This window comes from Ochotona princeps, chromosome 4, assembly GCF_030435755.1.
Source record: "Ochotona princeps isolate mOchPri1 chromosome 4, mOchPri1.hap1, whole genome shotgun sequence".
In the NCBI taxonomy this organism is placed as follows: Eukaryota; Metazoa; Chordata; class Mammalia; order Lagomorpha; family Ochotonidae; genus Ochotona; species Ochotona princeps.
This window is the reverse complement of record NC_080835.1, coordinates 75,509,222-75,527,446: the sequence shown is the minus strand read 5'-3', so window position 1 is coordinate 75,527,446 and position 18,225 is coordinate 75,509,222. Positions and strand designations below refer to the sequence as shown.

At 46.0% G+C, this 18,225-nt stretch overlaps 1 pseudogene; it reads left to right on the top strand.

Moving 5' to 3' along the window:
- Positions 1–15,364: 15,364 nt before the first annotated feature.
- Positions 15,365–16,783, top strand: LOC101517150 (cyclin-C-like; annotated as a pseudogene).
- Positions 16,784–18,225: the final 1,442 nt, after the last annotated feature.

Sequence of the window (18,225 nt, the reverse complement as noted above, 5' to 3'; positions counted from 1 at the left end):
TTGTCAACAAGACATGAAATGTTCTCCAGGATAGACCATCTGGTAGATCACAAAACAAGTGTTAACAAGTTTTTAAAAAGACAAATATCAAGTGTCTTTTCTGACCATAATGCCATAAAATCAGAAATCCCTAACAAGAAACAGTTTGGAGCAATACTACATAAGTATATGGAAGTCAATTTGTTTCTAAACAACTAATGGTTCAAGGAAGAAACTGAGGAAATTTTAAAATTTCTTAAAGGAAAATGGAAAAATAACATTCCAAATCTCAGTATATAGCAAAAGAAGTACTGAGATGGAATTGTACAGCAGTGAAGGTCGGCGTTCAAAAAGCAGGACGGTCTCTTATAAATAGCTTATTACTGAACCTCAAGGAACTGGAAAAATAGGAACAAATCAAGTCCAAAATTATTAGAATAAATCTCAGAAAACAAAAGAGGTATGTAGAAACAGAAAAGGAAATACAAAAATAAAGTGAAGAACTAGTTCTTTGAAATAATAAACCAAATTGGCAAACTCTAGCTAGATTAAAGAAAAAAAAGATTCAAATACATAAAGTTAGTGATGAAAACAAAGACTTCTTGACTGACTAAATAAATAAGACTGACAGAATTGAAAAGGAGTGTTACAGATCAGCATGAACAACAATCTTAGAAGAATTGGGAAGATTCCTGGATATATGAATTCTGCCAAAATTGAATGAAAATAAAATAGACAATATGACCAGTGAGAATGAATAAATAAAAAAATAGGGTGAGCATCTGGCATCATGATTAAGATGCCACTTGGGACTCCTGCAAAGTTCCTAGGTTTAAGTTCCAGCTCTGCCTCTGATACGGTTTGCTCCTCACCGGTACCCTTTGGAAGCAACAAGCTCCAACATGGGATATCCAAAATGAGTTCCGGGCTCCTGGCTTTAGGTTGGCCGAGCCCCAGCTTTGTACACATCCGGGAAGTCAGACAGAGAGTGGACAGCTCTCCCTCTCCAGTCTCTCTACCTTTCAAACATATAAAAAGGTCTCTCATCAGAGGGGAATGAAGAGAGGAGGGAAATGCCAATTTTCTTAGAACTGTGTCTAAGCTCTTCAATACTCATTAAAAGTTAAAATTGAGCCCTGCCTCCCTCATGGGATGGGATCTGGATACCCAGATGGTATTCCTGGCTCCTGCTTTCAGTCAGGCCCAGTCCTGGCTATTGTTGACTTCAAGAGAGTGGGCCAATGGATGGAAGATTCTTTCTAATTCTCTGTGTCTCTCTTTCAAGCAAATTAATATATATACACACCCACATATATATGTCAGATATAGAAACAACAAAACAATATACTTAACATAATAAAGGCATAATAACTAACAACTAATATCATATTGATTGGGAAAAAGCTGAAGGTTTTGTCTATCTGGAACAAAACAAGTATACTCACTTTCACCACTTATGTTCATCATAGTCCTGGATGCCCTAGCTTCAGTGATTAGGAGAAAGACAAAGCAATCAATTTGGAAAGGAGGAAGTCATATATCACTGTGTAGGGACGATAGGATCTTGTATATAAAAACCTCTAAAGACTCCACTAGATGCTGATAATATGAGGAGCAACTCGAACATCGACCCTGAAGGCCCTGCCATTTGGGACTCAGTACTATTTTAAATATCTGCTTCTCCTTTCCCGTGGCTCACAAATTTCACCCTGTTCCAGTTCCCTAACAATCCGCCTGCCTCACTCACTGCAGTGTATCTGACAGCGAGCCCTCTCCACCAACCCTTCACGGCTTCTCCCCCTAATCCTCACCCACCTACCAATCCCTTGCGGCTCTGACAGTCCTATCCACCAGTTCCTCATGGCCACCCTCCCAGCCACTTCCTCTCCCTGCCTCTTCCCTGCGTATGCTGCCCATTTTCACACCCAGCCTTCCCTCCCGGCTTCCCCAGTCCCCCATCCCCACCTTGCCTCTCTCTCCTGCCATGGCAGGAGACATTTCCCTTTTTGGTTCTCTCCCCCCTGCACCCCTGCTCTTGTTCCTACCTTGCTGGAATAAAAGAACTTTCTAAGGGCCCAGCACGGTAGCCTAGCAGCTAAAGTCATTGCCTTAATGCACCGGGATCCTATATGAGCACCGGTTCCAATCCTGGCAGCACTGCTTCCCATCTAGTTTCCTGCTTGTGGCCTGGAAAAGGCCAAAGCCTTGGGATCCTGCACCTGTGTGGGAGACCCAGAGGAGATCCGGATTGGCGCAGCCTGGCCACTCGGGGAGTGAATCATTGGAGAAAAGATATTTCTCTGTCTCTCCTCCTATCTATCTATATATATATATCTGACTTTGCAATAAAAATAAATAAATCTTTTAAAAATGTGTTTTCATATATCAGTCATTCATTGTTATTGCTGAGTAACATTTTATCATCTGGATAGGATACAATTCTTTTAACATTTTGATATACATTTGGGTCATTTCCAAGAAGACTATTAAAAATAAAACTGCTGTGGATATTCTCGTACAAGTCTTTCTGCTTGTTTTACACTTTCATTTCTCCCAGATAAAAGCATAGGACTGGTTGGTCACGTATTAGCATAGATGTGAGTTTTAATGTTTAAGAAAACTCAAAGACCTTTCCAAAGTAGATCTATCATTTATAGATTCAGCAATACCGTTAGGTTAGCAAGCTATGGTTGCTCTGCACTCTCCAATACTGTATACAGCCTTTTATTTTTTTTATAAAGATTTATTTATTTTATTACAGAGTCAGATATACAGAGAGGAGGAGAGACAGAGAGGAAGATCTTCCGTCCGATGATTCACTCCCCAAGTGAGCCGCAATGGGCCGATGCGCGCCGATCCGATGCCGGGAACCTGGAACCTCTTCCAGGTCTCCCACGCGGGTGCAGTGTCCCAATGCCTTGGGCCATCCTCGACTGCTTTCCCAGGCCATAAGCAGGGAGCTGGATGGGAAGTGGAGCAGCCGGGATTAGAACCGGCACTCATATGGGATCCCGGGGCATTCAAGGCGAGGACTTTAGCCGCTAGGTCACGCCGCCGGGCCCTGTATACAGCCTTTTTAAATTCTACTCACTCTAGTGCCTGACCACCCACCACCCACTGGTGGAATAATACCAGCAAGTTGTCCAAAGTTGTAACAGAAGCTTTATTGGAAAATCCACTCCTGGGCCCCCTTCACGCAGAGCAGAGGGAAGAGGGAAGAAGCGAAAAGGGCCGACGAGATATGTGTTGTGGAGTTTTATACCCATCTGGACACAGGGGCTGTTTATGCCCTAGTTATGTAAAGAATGTCCATTCAGGTGTGTCATTGGTCAGCTCCTGTGGCCCCTCCTGCTACGGGCTGAAGCCTAGGTGACATGCTGGGTCTGGAGTGGACCTAGCCCCTCACCTCCAGTACCCTGGGTAGCCATCATTCCAGACTCTTGGAAATAGGAAAAGGGGCAATGAAGTCGTTCTGGCTACTTCCTGCTGGAGTGAGGCATAGTCCCTAATTGTGATCCAGAGAGGGCTCTGTGGGCACTGGAATGTAGGGGTAGAGTAATGGTTGAGGGTGACCTGTGAGGTTTCGTGGATTTTTTGTTTGGTGGACCTTAGAAAACAAGGGGTGATTGTTAATAAAAGGCCTGTAACTATTAATGGGGTTAGTATATGCATGAATCAGGCTAGGAGGGGGAATTCCCAGATGTTGAAACCTGAATTTTTGCCCACATTTTGCCAATTATTGAGTCATTCCCTTATCAACTGGAGATTTTTTTATCCCAGTTTCTACTATGGCAGATTCATTAACATAATAGCAACACTGTTCCTGTAGGGAGACACAAGTCCCCCTTTGCTTGTGGTCAGGAGATCCAGGTCATCAATTCTGGAGTGCCACTTCAGCCAGCGAGGTGATTTGTCACTGTAGGGATGCCAGGTACTGGGCTGAGTCTTCTATTGCCTGATTGAGGTCTGCTTGGAGCTTGTTGACCTCGATGATGGTGTGACCCACAGCTCCTGCACCGAGGCCTACTGCCAGTAGGGAGGTTGCAACCGACATGTCTACCAAGTTGGGATGAAGACTGCCTGCTTGGTTTTCTCAAGACCCTGGGAGTTTGAAATTTCCTGTTTAGTTTCTGACCAAGAAAGCAAGGTTAGTTGGGGCACCAATAAGACTGGAAGACACGTAAGATTATGGGAGCTATCAAAGATATTATACTGTGTTCCATTGCCCCAGAAATATTGGCCCTTGAATGCCCTGGTGGAATTTGAGCATACCACCCTATGGTTTGACATATTTAGTAGGTGGGGAGGGCAGTTAAGACTAGAGACATAGGGCTTGGCAGCGTGGCCTAGTGGCTAAGGTCCTTGCCTTGATCCCATATGGCCACTGGTTCTGGTCCTGGCAGCTCCACTTCCTCTCTGTCTCTCCTCCTCTCAGTATATCTGACTTTGTAATAAATAAATAAATAAATAAATAAATAAATAAATAAATGCTTTAAAAAAAAAAAAAAAGACTAGAGACATAATAGGTGAGGTTCTGAGTCCCTGTGTCTTGTAAAGGTATATGGGGTATTATGATATTTGAGAATTGAGGTGGCTTATATGGGAGTGGGCTAGTGAGGGGCACTGTGATTAGTTGGGTGGAGAGAGGGAGGTACACAGAAAACAGTCATATGTTGTTGTGCAGGCCTGTCTGGTTGAGCAAAAGTAGGGCTTATCTAATGAGATTGAGCCAAGAGAATGGAGTCCTTGTGTTTGCTTTGGGAGTTCCTGGTGTCGCCTCTGGGGGTAGTAACCCTGTGGAACAGCGAGATAACAGGTCAATCTATTGGTTTAAGGCCTCTTCTTGGGGTTGTATCTCAAAAGAGAGGTTATGAATGGATGGAAGGGAGAGGACAAGGGTTCTTATTATGGTGATGATCTGGGATAGGTAACTAGAATGTATACTGTCCCAGTAGAGGCCTCCGGTCTGTCCTTGGCTCCATCAATGATGGTCTGGGTCCTGGATAACAAAACTCCAAGTTAATAGCATAGGAGCATATTGGTTGAGGGTTCTCCAATAAAGAGTTATGAATGGGTATCCCTTTGTCCATGAGTCCTGCTGGAGTGGTACGTCAGATCTGGCAATCCTTCATGAGTCCCCCATTAGCCCACTCAAGGATACAGGAACTCCAGGGACAGCCATAGTTCTCTAGCCACTGAGTTCTGCAGGCAGAGTTGGTCTATTGACAGGGAAAACAAATTAGTTTCCTCACCCAGTGAGTAGGTAAGTCAGTTAAGCCACCTCCATGAAAGGAGTCTCCCATTACAAGCTCTCTCTGTCTAAATGCAATAACCAGGGGTCTTGTACAGGGTAAAGGGCATTCCTGGACTGCAAGTGGATGGCATTGTGTGCGATCCATCTTGCTTAATGCCTATGTGATGGTGAATCAATAGAGAGGAGCCTGTTCACAGCTGATGAGGGGAAGGAGGAGGGCCAATAGTATCAGTAGGGGGAGTTTCAGCATGCTGGCACTTAAAGGTAAGAGTGGTAGGCCCAGTTCACTGGACCTTCCACTGAGAAGAGGGTAGAGGCTTGGAAAGGTTTGAGGCAGGAGAGATGGTACCAGGATGTGTGGCCAAGAAGTTTAGCTGCAGTGGGTGTGGTGAGGATCACTATGTGAGGTCTGGTCTACCTTGGCTGAAGTGACTCTGGGTGGAGAGTCTTGAGTAGAACTGAGTCTTCTGGTTGGAGAGGAAGGGCGTCTGGGTCCCCTGACGAGTTCAAGTTGAGCATGGAAGACACCAGTCAGCATGTTCTCAGAGGAGCTTGTGAACAAGAGTAAGATAAAGCAGGTAATTAGCCAAGCGGGGAAGCTTTGTGGGAAACTGTTGGGCAACCAGGAAGGGCTGGCCATACATCAACTCAAATGGGATCAATTCAAGGGGCTTGCAAGAGGTGTCCCTGATGCGCATTAGAGCCCAGGAGAGTAGGTCCACCCTCAAGGATCTGAGCTCCAAGGACAATTTTGTGAGGTGGTCCTTGATAATTCCATTGGCTCTCTCCACTTTCCCAATAACTGAGGACGGTATGGGATATGGAGTTTCCATGTGATGTGTAAAGCCTACGGCACCTGTTGGATGACCTGTGAAATGAAGGCTGACCCGTTATCAGTCTGGATGGATAGAGGTAAACCAAACCTGGGAACAATGTTTAAGTAGGGTCTCCGCCACCTTCACTGACGTTTCTTTAGCCATTGGGAATGCTTCCATCCAAACAGAAAAGGTGTCAACCAGAATAAGTAGGTAGCAGAACTTTTTGTGTGTGTGCATATGGGTGAAATCTATTTGCCAGTCTTTGCCTGGTTGGTGTCCTCTGAGTTGGTAAGCAGGTATTTTTGGTTTAAGGACACCCTTAGAGGAGACCATGCGGCAGGTCTGGCACAAAGCATGGATTTGCCTAAGGAGTTAACGCATTTTAGGACAGGAAAATAGAGGGCTAGGAATCTGTAGCAAATCCAGGCCTATATCCAAAGAATTATGGATTTCAGTAAGGAGGGGTATGGCATCCTGTGAGGATAGTGCTATTTTGTCACCAACGAAGATCCAACCTTCTGGATGTTTCTGTTCTGAGGTGCAGAGGTTTTGTCACTCCTGTTGAGGGCAGGAGGGCTTGAGGGAGGTAGATAGAAATAGTGTGGGGGCTGTTGGTGTCTGAGTGCTAAGGCTACTAGCAGTGTGATCAGCCTTATTTTTGCCCCATGCTACTAGATCCTCAGAAGACTGATGTCCCCGGCAATGTACAATGGCCACCTGTGCAGGGAGAGAGAGAGAGCCTGGAGAAGTTTATTGATTAGTGCGGTGTTGGTTATGTGGGTGCCCTTGGTGGTGAGAAATCCTCTTTCCTGCCAGATGGCTGAGTGTGAGTAGGCTATGAGAAAGGCATATTTGGAGTCTGTATATATGTTGACCTACTTTCCCTGGGCCAGCATCAATGACCAGATGAGCACATAGAGTCCTGCCTTCTGGGAAGTCATTCCCTGAGGGAGGCACTGTGCTTCACGGACTGAGTCCTTGGTTACCACTGAATAGGCCGTGCGATGACAGCCATCGGCTCTCTGCACTGAGCTGCCATCCATGAAGAGCACGAGGTCAGGCTAAGGGAGAGGCTGGTCCTGGGGACCATTCCTACGTAGTAAATAAAAATCAATAACTTGACAACAGGAGTGTGAAGTCAGGGAAGCCGTTTGTGCAGGAAGGAGAGAGGCAGGGTTGAGTGGTGGAGACTGAGAACAATGTCTGGGTTTTCAATAAATAATAGTAGGTATAGCTCCTGGATATAGGAGGGGCTAAGTAGGGTGTGAATCTTCAATCCTAGAAGATCCTTGAGGTGGTGAGAGAACCACAGTAATGGGTGATTAGAGGGTGAGTTTTAAGGCTTCTCTCATTAGGAGAGCTGCCGCCGCTAGAGTCTACAAACATGCTGGCCAGCCCTTGGCTGTAAGATCCAGTTGTTTAGATAAATAGGCTACCAGCTGATGAGCTGGGCCCAGAGGTTGTACCAGCAGGCCTACAGTGATTCCCTGTCTCTCATCTGTGAAGAGGTTAAGGAGTCCCGCAGTCTGGCAAAGGCTCGTGCCACTTCCCTTGGGGAGGTTAGGGGTCCCTTCAAAGTCTCCTTGGCAGCCTGATAGAGAGGTTTAGCCATCACTGGGAAGTTTGGGATACAGTGTCTGAAAAACCCTATCAGTCCCAAAAAGGAAAGGATAGAGTTTGCATCCATGGGTGGTCCAAGGTCCTTAAGGGCCTGGATGCTGTCTGCTGTGACAGACTTCTGTCCTGGCTGGAGGAGAACTCCCAGGTAGGTCACTTGTGGAGAGGAGAGCTGGGCTTTGGTTGGGGAGACCCTGTATCCTTTGTCTCCCCCAAAATTTAGTAAGGCTGCTGTGAAGAATGTGAAGCCTCGAGGGAAGGGCTGCATAGAAGGAGCTCATCCACATACTGCAGTAAGGTAGAACTGCCTTGGTTATACAACACGAGGTCCTTGGCCAGTGCCTGGCCAAAAAAATAGGGGCTATCTCTGAACCCTAATGGGAGGACAGTCCACGTGAGCTGTTGTGACTGAAAATCTGGGCCCTCCCAGGTAAAGGCAAACCAATGGTAAGAGTTTTCATGGAGGGGGAGGAAGAAAGCATCCTTGAGGCCCGAAACTGTAAAGTGGGTGACGTGAGGAGGGACTCAAGAGAGTAAGGTGTATGGTTAGGAACTACCAGGTGAATAGGGACAACTGCGGTGTTAACGAGGCGGAGATCTTGAACCAAACAATAAGGCCCTGAAGGCTTGTGAACAGGTAGAATGGGGGTGTCATATGGGGAGTTGGTGGGAATCAGGAGTTTCTGGTGGAGAAGTAGATCGATAATGGGCCTAAGGCCCTGCCTGTGCTGTAGGGATATGGGAAATTGTGGTCTGGAAGGGTAGGGAACATCTGCCTTGAGGAATATCTGTACAGGCTGGTGGTGGGAGGCTACAACTGGCATAGAGGTGTCCCAAAACCCGGGGCTAACTATGGAGCAATGTAGGGGCTGTGATCCATCAGCCTGGCCACACTCCAGTAGAGGAAGGAGTGATGCCAACAGAGTCTGTGTCCCAAACATGTTGAGAGAGGCACCCAGGGTAGACAAGATGTCCCTTCCCAACAAGGGGGTGGGGACAGGATGGGATGACCAGAAAAAAATTGGGTAAAGGGTTTCCCCTCGAGAGAGCACAACAGGTGACCTTTTCTCAAAGGGTTAGAAGGGGTGCCATCTATACCCATAACTGAGACCTGGGAAGGATATGTTCGGCACAAATGGGCAGGTAATACAAAATAGGTAGCCCCCAGGCCCTGCACCACAGCCTAGTGGCTAGAGTACTCACCTTGAAAGCACCGGTATCCCATATGGGCGCTGGTTCTAATCCCGGAAGCCCCACTTCCCATCCAGCTCCCTGCTTGTGGCCTGGGAAAGCAGCAGGGGATGGCCCAAAGCCTTGGCACCCTGCACCCGCTTGGGAAACCCAGAAGAGCTCCTGGTTCCTGGCTTTGGATCAGCGCAGCACCAGCCACTGCAGTCACTTGGGGAGTGAATCATCGGACTGAAGATATTTCTGTCTCTCCTCTCTATGTCTAACTTTGCAGTAAAAATAAATAAATCTTTTTTTTTTTTAAGTTAGCCCCTGAATACTCCAAGAAATTGATGGACTTACCTTTTACCTGGAGCATTACCCTAAGCTCAGTGACAGTGATGGGGATCCTTGAGTCTGGGCGTCTCTAGTCATCCTCGGCCAGTCCTAAAGTTCATAAGACGGGGCTGCCTGGCTGGCTGGACCCTCGCGCAGAGCCAAACCGGCCAATGGGTAGTCACTCTTCCAGTGTTGTTTGCAGGCTGGACATGGCCCTTTAGGTGGACGAGGGTTTGGGCAGAATGTAGACTAATGACCTTCTCTACTGCACTTAAAGCAGGCACCAGGTGGAGTGGACCTCTGAGTTCCTTGCTGACTCACCGGCCTCAGGGCAGCTACCAGGGTTTGGGATTGAGAGGGATTTTTCTGTAGCCTAGTATCCTCCGGGTGTTGTACACCTTAAATGCAATTTTCATCAGGTCTCAAATAGGGGTCTGGGGACCCTCCTCCATCCTCCTGAGCTTTTTCCGGATGTCTGGAGCAGATTGGGAGATAAAATGGGTTGCCAGTATCGTGGCTCCCTGGGGAGACTCTGGGTCTGTCTTGGTATACCTCATGAGGGCCTCCATCAACCAGTTCAGGAACATTGCTGGATTCTCATTGGGGTCCCATATAACATCCTGTAACTTATCATAGTTAACCACTTTGTTGGAGACTGCCTGCATTCCAGCCAGGAGGTGTCAGATCATGCAGGCCATGTGGCTGCAGCCCTGCTGACCATGCTGACATCCCCAGCTGGGAGATGCATGGGGAACTGCGTCTTTCCTCTGCAGGAGTGTCAGGTCTGTAAGGCGTTGCTAGTTCGCATGATCCTGTGCTGCCTGCCAATGAGAAGTAGCTCTTCCGAGGCTAGTGAGGACGTGAGGATGGTGTGTATATCCTGCCAAGTTAAATCATAAGCTTGGGAAAGACGTCTAAACTCCTTGATAAAGGTGTCCGAGTTAGCAGAATAGGAACCCAGATGCTTCTCAATCTGAGAAAGGTCTTGGATGGAGAATGACACCTGTACCCGGACTATTCCTTCTGCTCAGCCACCTCCTGGAGAGGGCGCACACATCCTGCTGAGGCAAAGGGAATGGCAGAGTCGGGAGGGGGAATAGCGATCACAGCTTCACCTTGGGGACCTGCGGGTGTGACTGAGGTGTTAAGGGCATGAGAATGGGTACAGGAGCTGAATGGTGAAGGAGAGGAAGGGAAGAATGGCGTGCAGGTCTGAGGAATGGATGCCTGTGTGGGAGGCAGGGACCAGGAGGCCTGGAGAGAGGGGCTCAGCGCAGGTGGAGGCAGGGAGGGTTCTTCCAGCTCACTAGCACTGACTCTTGGCCTCGCCAGCACCTGCTTGCTCTGTGGCTTCCCAAAGGACAGACTAAGGACAGGTATCCCCTGAGCAAGGCCCCTCTCTGTCTGTATTCTTCACCCTGTGTTCACTGCTGTTAGCAATGCTAACATGCTTAATATTGCTAATTTGTGTACTATCAGGAGTTCCAGTGCCTGGCATGGTAACCTAATGACTAAAGTCCTTGCCTTGCACTGGCCGGGATCCCATATGGGTGCCGGTTCTAATCCCGGCGGCCCCACTTCCAATCCAGCTCCCTGCTTGTGATCTGGGAAAGCAATAGAGGACGACCCAAACCCTTGGGACCCTGCACAAACGTGGGAGATCCAGAAGAGGCTGCTGGCTCCTGGCTTCAGTTTAGTTCAGCTCTGGCTGTTGCAGCCCCTTGGGGAATAAATCAATGGATGAAAGATCTGTGTCTCCTCTTCTCTGTATATCTCACTCTCCAGAAAAAAAAAAGTTCAGGAGAGGTGAGGCCTAGCAGTGATGCAATATGGGCAGGAAGCCAGGGAAGGGTGAATGTCTACAGCTTTGTAAATGTGTCCGGGTTATTTGTAGCATGTCTCTTAGGATAACTTATATTGCTGGGGAAGCTGAGATATAGGTCTTCAGTTGAACGGATGGACTTTAGGGTAATAACTATTCCTCTTGCGGTTATGATTGACTGCATTGCCATATGGACTTGTGGTTTGCTATTTCTAGTGGGCCTTGTTCTCACCAAGCTTGGTTAATAAGGACACCTTAATAAATCCTAGACTTGTCTGGTATGATATCACTTACACCCCATGACAATGAGAAAATAGGGGTACATTGGGATTACCCAAGGTTTCTAAACTAGAATTCTAGAATTTTGTGCCTCAGGCTACTGACAGAGCTAGATTGCTTATTTTATGATCTTGCTTCTCTATTTACCTATCTTCGTTTGGGGCCCGGTGTGGTAGCCTAGTGGCTAAAGTCTTTGCCTTGCTTGCACTGGATCCCATATGGGTGCTAGTTCATATCCTGTGTCGCTGTCCCGCAGCGATGGACTTGGTGCACAGAGTAGATAATAACACACATGGACCCTGACTGATGGTCAAAGCCGTAGTTTATTAGTGGCATCAAACTTTATACACTGAGGGCCATACAGGATAAGGGAGGAAGTATTGAGCTCATCAACAAAACCATCAATGCTTTTGTTTGGAACTCTTTTGTCTTGTATATTCCACCAGGTGTTCTCATATACATACTCTCCACTCAGCTGTTCTTATGCAAATGATATCCAATAAGGTATACAAAAGGTAGCCGTTTGGTTATTCTCCAAATATTATCCATCCAACTGTAATCATGTGCTCACTGACCTTCTACGGTCACAATGTCCTCCTACATCCTGGATACTCCACTTCCTGTCCAGATCCCTGGTGTGACTAGGGAAAGCAGTAGAGGATGGCCCAAAGCCTTGGGACCCTGCACCCATGTGGGAGACCTGAAGGAGATCCTGGCTCCTGGCTTCAGATCAGCTCAACTCTTGCCATTGTGGCCATTTGTTGAGTGAACCAGCAGATAGAAGATCTTTCTGTCTCTCCTTCTCTATGTAAAATCTGACCTTCCAATAAAAATAAGTAAATATTAAAGAGAGAGAGATTGGTTTGTTTCTTTGAAATGCAGATAATTGCAGAGGGAGAGATAGAAATCTCCATTCTTTGCTTCGTTCTCCAGGTGGCTGCGCAGCCAGGCAGGGCTGAACCAAGTTCCAAGGCCAGGAACCAGGAGCTTTGGCTGGGTCTCCCGTTTTCCTCTTTTCCCAGGTCATTAATAGCTAAATCTGAAGTGCAGCTGCTGGGACACGACTTGCACCACACCCCTCCCTTCCCTAGACAGCCACTTTACCTGCTGTGTGGTTCTTTCATTATTAGAAAGACCATGCACAAATTACTTAATTTTTCTGGTGGGATCACAATTTGTAAATAAGGTATTAATAATACCATTAACTTTATAGGGTATGGTGAGGATAAAATGAGTTCATACGTGTAAGGCGCTCAGGCCGTTACCTGGTTTATGAGTGTTTTTCTTGGCTGCTGTTCTCACAATCCAGTTTCCTGGAGTGAACACCAAGGAAGCTAGCATAGGAGGAGTTAAGTACTTTCGTTACTTCCCCTGATGTGGGTGATCCAGACTAAGTTTGTGGTTTCTGTCTTCATTCTAGCCCATTCTAATCCTGGCTGTTGTGGGCACTATGGGGGTTAACCAGCAAATGGAAGACTTCTGTCTCGGGCTTTTCCTTTTTTTAAAAGATTTATTTATTTTTTATTGGGAAGGCAGATTTATAGAGAGAAGGAGAGACAGAAAGATCTTCCATCTGCTGCTTCATTCCCCAAGTGGCCTCAACAGCTAGAGCTGAGCTGATGAAAGCCAGGAGCCAGAAGCTACTACTGGTTCTCCCACACTGGTGCAGAATCCCAAGGGTCATTCTCGACCACTTTCCCAGGCTACAAGCAGGGAGCTGGATGGGAAGTGGGGCAGCTGGGACATGAACCAATGCCCGTATGAGATCCTGGTCAATGCAAGGTGAGGATTTAGCCACTAGGCCACCATGCCGGGCCTGTCTCTGTTTTTTAAAGCCAGGAACCAGGAATTCCGGTCCAGATTTTCCACATGAATGGCAGGAACTCAAGTGCTTGAGTCATCATCTGCTGCCCCAGATACATTAACAGGATTTGGGATCAGAAGTGGGATGGCTGCACTTCAGTCCAGGTTGTGGGCATCCCAAGTAACAGCTTAATGTGCTATATTATGATGCTTGGCTGTGAACACACATTGCCAAGAACTGAAACATGTCTCTCCACAATTCATAGTCAAAGCCAGGTCCTCAGTATGTGACAACATTTGGAAACAGGGGCCTTTAAGGAATTAATTAAGTTACAATGGGATCATTAAGGTAGAGGGAGAACTAACCCAACACCACTGGGGCCTTCATCAAAAAATCCTTCCTGAAGGAAAACTGTGAGAGGAGGCAGAGAAAGGGGCCACAGGAGATCACCCTGGTAACACTCTGAATTATGATTGACAGCCCCAATCTGGCATTGTGTTATGGTAGCCCTAAGAAACCAATAGGTACATATTCTACTAAGTAAGCCCAGGAGCTGAGATCAGCGGTTATTTCCTGAACATTCACTGTAATGCTTTATAGTGCTAGATGCTGGCCAGATGATGTAGGCACAGCTGCTTACATGAGAGCAGGCTCACGATTTAACAAGGCAGACACACATAATGGTGAGGAACAATTTGGCACCAGCTCAGGCACGTGTGTGCACTGCCAGCTCACCTGCCTAATGGGAAGATACATTTTATGAAGCTTACACCTGGATGAATTACTATGGTTATAGCAAAAACGTTTAAGTTGCAAGTAACAGAAAATGGTACAAGTAGCTCTTAAGTAAAATTGGAAGAGAAGATGATTTTTCCAGAGGTCATGGAGCAAGCTCATGGGGGTGAAACTGAAACCTATAGTGACAAAGTGTCGGGAATAAAACTTCTGTCTTCAGAAGACATGTGACTTCTCCATCACTTCTGTCTCATTTTCTTGGGACAGGATTTTTTTTAAAAGGCTTATTTATTTTTATTGGAAGGACAGATTAGATTAATGGAGAGAAGAAGGGACGGAAAGATGCCCCATCCACTGTTTCACTCCCAGAATGACTGCAACAACCAGAGCTGAGCCAAAGCCATGAGCCGGGAGCTTCATCCAAGTCCCCTACACGGGTACAGGGTCCTAAAGCTTTGGGTCACCCTTCACTGCTTTCCCAGGCCATAAGGAGAGACTTGGATGGGAAGTGGAGCAGGTGGAAGACAGACTGGCAACCATATAGGATGTTGGTGCTTGCAAATGAGGGTATAGCCAAGTAGCCTTTGCATTGGGCCCATTGGGACAGCATTGTTTGCTTCTTGGTGGATATGGTGGAAACTGACACAAGTCTCACCCTGACCTACAACACTTCTGACTCCTTGCCTTCCACAGCTCCAACAAGCTGGCTACTGGTTCAAAGTTGCAGGTGAGGGTCTAAGGGTCCATTTAGACAAGGGGCCTACCCCTTATTCTATTGACTTTAGTGAGAGAAGGTGGGATAATAACACATCTTCAGCCACTAGAACTAGAGAAAAAGGAGATTGTCTGAGAAGGATAGTGTGGATAGGCAGACATCCCAGAAGTTTCCTTCTATTTATGTGCTGAAGGGACTGAATGGCAGAGGTACACGGGGCACAGAGAGGATTCCCACGTGCTGGTTCACTCTCCGATGGGTCAGGCCACACCTACAAGTTCCATTAGAGACTTCTCTTGGACCACTGAACTTTCACCCGCCTAGGAGATAACAAGAAAATCAAGCATTGTGCTTCCCCTCTCTCCTTTTCTCTCGCTCAAGCCCTCACCAATGACAGGTGTGAGAGTGTGAGCAAACCTGGCTCCCTGGTGTAGCTTTGTCATCATCAGAGTTTCCGTGGGCAGAGGCTAAAATCCAGTCCTCTTGTTTTCCGATTTCGATTGTGAGAACTTCTGAGGCATTTGTACTCAAATCCTTATCTCAGAAATGCTTCAGGAGAGTAAGTCCTGGTTAAAGACAATAGCTTTAGGGAATTCTATACCTTCTACCAATATTAACATTCAAGCTGGCTTTCCGTAACTTTGTGACATTTCGGAGGTGGAGAACCATGACTTTATGAAGAGCAGGCAAGTTACCTTTTAGATAGGGACTGGGTCATTAGAAGCTTTTAGGGACCAAGAGTTTATGCCACATTGAGCTGAGCTGAACTGAGCTGAGATCTGATCTGGGAGCGTGGTTACTGGGTGGGGTGGGGTCTGTGGTGGCTCTGCAGGCTGCTCTACTGGCTGTTGCTTTCTTATCAGGGCAAGCTGTGCTCTGTGGCAGTGAACTTTTGGTGGAGCCTTGGCTATTTGCAGTGGGTCTTGAATAAACAAGATGTGCTGGAGGAGCACCAAAAGGACTTTCTGTTAGAAGAGGATTGGAAATCACAGTTATTTTTAAAAGTATTATTCAAATGTTGGATGAACTGAGACAATAAGAAATTGCCACAGCTACAATCTGTTTGAAGAAATTCCATGCCAGGTTTCTCTGAAGAGCATACATCCTGCAGTAATGGCTTCTACATGCATGTTTTTGGCATGCACAGCAGAGGAATTTGGAGTAGTTTCAAATATAAGATTGATGGCTACTGCTGTATCTGTTTTAAAAACTGGATTTTCATATGCCTTTCCAAAGGAATTTTTTTGCAGGATGAGTCATATATTGGAATGTGAATTATATCTTTCAGAGCTAATGGATATTGCTTAATAGTGTATTGTCCTTATAGACCCTTGCTCTGCTCTATGTGATGGACCTGGATCAAGGTCTGTTGCTTCCCCTTGCATGAAGGATAGTGAACGACACCTACAGGATGGGTCTTTCTTTCTTTCTTTTTTTTTTTTTTTGTTAAAAGAAAGCTGATTTTTTTTTTAGATTTATTTATTTTTATTGGAAAGGCAGATATACAGAGAGGAGGAGAGACAGAGAGGAAGATCTTCTGTCCAATGATTCACTCCCCAAGCAGCCGCAATGGCTGGAGTTGAGCCAATCCGAAGGCAGGAGCTTCTTCTGGGTCTCCCACATGGGTGCAGGGTCCCAAGGCTTTGGGCTGTCCTTGACTGCTTTCCCAGGCCACAAGCAGGGAGCTGGATGGGAAGTGGGGCCCGCCAGGATATGAACTGGAGCCCATATGGGATCCTGGTGCAAGGCAAGGACTTTAACCACTACGCTATCACGCCGGGCCCTGCATCCTTCTTTCATCATACCACATCTTGCCTCCATGCAGCCTGTTCTGGAGAGTATACAATGTCAGACAGTGGTTTGCTGAACTCTGTGGATGTGGAAAAGATTTTGAAAGTTATCAGGGTTATTTTAAAGCTAGGTGCACAGTTGGAGAACTTTGATGAGAGGAGAAGATGGCAATAATCCTTAGTAAGAGGTCGAAACCAAAACCACCTCCCGACAGAGAAGGCGCTAAGGCCCCAAAGAAGTGGGAACTTGAGATCCAGCCCTTCTTAAAACATTCCTAAGAATTCTGTAAAGGACCATTTGGAGACAAAGCACTGGTGAATTTCAATAACGCCTTCTCTGGAACACAAGTGGAAATGAATGGGGAGTTCCCATCAAACATATTGGGAAATGATTTTATTTCTGCAAAATAAATTTTTCTGTACCTTAGTTGATTCTAGTACATAATTGATTAAAATCTGGTTATAGAAGCTTGGAAAGCTTCTAAGAGGACCTACAGGCAGACAGACATTGCAAAGTTAATAACTTTTATCTAATATTTCTCAAATCAGATAATACAAAAAAATTTTAAGCCAGTAAACATAAAATATAAGTGTTTAAAGTTATCTTTGGGCCATTGGGGGACTAAAAAAGGACATAAAAAGTCAATATGTGAGTTTTTTTCCTCCTTTCATATGCTAAACTTTAAAGTTGTACTTACGAAATCAAATTTTACAAAATCCTGGAAGACTTTGATGATATTTAGGAAGTCGGGGAACTTAACCAAGTATGTATTGATTTTAAAAGTGTATTTCACTCAATAATTTTGGTGTCTCGACATGGAAAATAATACCCTAAGCTATTACAAAGTACAATATGAGGGGCATTGAAAAGGTTTATGTGGTCCAGCACAATGGCTCAATCCTCCTCTTACAAGTGCTAGGACCTCATCTGGGCAGTAGTTCACGTCCCGCCTACTCCACTTTTCTGCTTGTAGCCTAGGAAAGCAGTAGAGGAGGGCCTAAAGCCTTGAGACCCTGCACCCATTTGGGAGACCCAGAGGAAGCTTGCGGCTGCTGGCTTTGGATAGGTTCAGCTCTGGTCATTACAGTCATTTGGGGAGTGAACCAGCAGATGGAAGATGTCTCTCCTCTCCATAAGTCTGATCTGCTTCTCCAATAAAAATAAGCAAATATTAGGAAAAAAAAGAGAAAAGTTTATAGAAAACACATACTATGAAAAACTGTGCATGGACTAAAAAATTTCATTTTATATGAAAACAAATTTTAATTTCATTTTCCATGAATTTTATTTATAAAGATGTATTTATTTTGGGCACGGCGCAATGGCTCAGTGGTTAAATCCTCACCTTGTACATGCCAGGGTCCCATGTGGGTGCCAGTTCACGTCCCAACCACTCTACTTCCCATCCAGCTCCCTGTTGTGACCTGGGAAAACACTAGAGGATAGCCCAAAGCCTTGGGACCCTGCTCCCACATGGGAAATCCAGGAGAAAGTCGTGCCTCCTGACTTTGGATCAGCTCAACTTTGGGTATTGTGGCCACTTGGGGTGTGAATCAGCGGACGGAAGGTTTCTTCTCTGTCTCTCCTCCTCTCTGTATATCTGCCTTTCCAATAAAAATAAGCAATCTTTAAAATAAATATGTCGAAATTGTTGCTCGGTGCGAGCAAGAGCACACCAGACATGTCTAACGTTTATTTAGGAGTCTTTATTAACCAAACTTGGTGATAACAGGGCCCACTAGAAATAAAAAATCACAAGTCCATGTGGCAATGCAGTCAGTCATAGCCCCAAGAGGAACAAATGGTCATTATCTTGAAGTCCATCCGTTAAACTGAAGACCTATGTCCCAGCTTCCCCAGCAACATAAGTTATTGAACCATCATGCTGGGCCCGAGAATTTTTTT